Genomic DNA, 555 nt, shown 5'->3' with positions numbered 1-555 from the left:
TTARTGCTTCATTTTGGCTTCTGTGCTGCTGGAGACACTGATGGCTTGTATAGCTGTAGGTAACTTCCCTAAGAAATCTCACTGCAGGGCTTAGAAACGCTCAGCCACTTCAGCCACTGAACACTAATTATTGTGCAACATAATGTCTTTTCACTTGATGCATGTACGTGCAGAAGCGGCCTCTAGATGCTCCTGCAATCCAATGAAATCAAACTATTTCACAGCGAAAACTGATGGGGGGCAGGGGGTGGGGAAGAAGAAGTAATTTGAACCCGATTTTGTATAATAAATTAATTCTTCTAATCTGGAAAAGTATCTGTTGTGCAASCCGGTCTCTTTCCTAGGATGAGGGCTCGGTGAACCTGCAAATTGACTGGGGCTTCTAAAGGGCTCTTGCCAACATCGGCAAAAGATTCGAAACTTTCACAGGACGAGAGCTGTGAAAGCTGCCCAGAAGCACCTGCCTACACTCGGCCGTGTCCCGGGGGATTCTCTGTCCGAGCTCTGTCCTCAGGCAGGAGGCAGCTCCCGGAGCACGCCTGGGGTCGGCGGGCG

This window comes from Malurus melanocephalus, unplaced genomic scaffold (genome assembly GCF_030028575.1).
Source record: "Malurus melanocephalus ecotype Western Australia unplaced genomic scaffold, MMel_1.1 scaffold_45, whole genome shotgun sequence".
Lineage (NCBI taxonomy): Eukaryota > Metazoa > Chordata > Aves > Passeriformes > Maluridae > Malurus > Malurus melanocephalus.
The sequence above is the reverse complement of the archived record's forward strand: the minus strand, read 5'-3'. Positions refer to the sequence as shown.